Source organism: Octopus bimaculoides, chromosome 25 (assembly GCF_001194135.2).
Source record: "Octopus bimaculoides isolate UCB-OBI-ISO-001 chromosome 25, ASM119413v2, whole genome shotgun sequence".
Lineage (NCBI taxonomy): Eukaryota > Metazoa > Mollusca > Cephalopoda > Octopoda > Octopodidae > Octopus > Octopus bimaculoides.
The window spans coordinates 6,897,775-6,898,350 of NC_069005.1; positions in this window are offsets into that span (position 1 = coordinate 6,897,775).

Sequence of the window (576 nt, forward strand, 5' to 3'; positions counted from 1 at the left end):
GGGGGGGGGGATAGGGGTAGGGGGAAAAACAAAAGAAAAACATAATTGTACATTGTCTCGGGCCATCTAGTGGCAACAAGTTAACAACAGATAATCAGAGATACAAAAAAAACAAAATGCATTCAATTTTAGAAATTGGCGCCGAGAAGGTGGGAATTCAGACAGACATAGAGAAAAAAAAATACCTCCACATTTAGAGCTTGTTGCTATTAAAATCTACATACTGATCCTCACATATATAATACATATGTGTGTGTGTATGTATATATATATATATATATATATATACATACGCACATTTACATGTGTATATACATATACAGATATGTATATATGCATATATATATATATATACATACATAAATATATGTGTATAAACATATGTGTGTATGTATATATATACATATATATATACACATACAAAACTCATGCCTGTATATGTCATACATAAATGTATGTTCACCATACACAAGCATATGTATGTGTGTGTATATATGTATACACACACACATGCATATATATATACATCTACATGCATACACACACATACTGTGTATATAACATGCAAACATATGT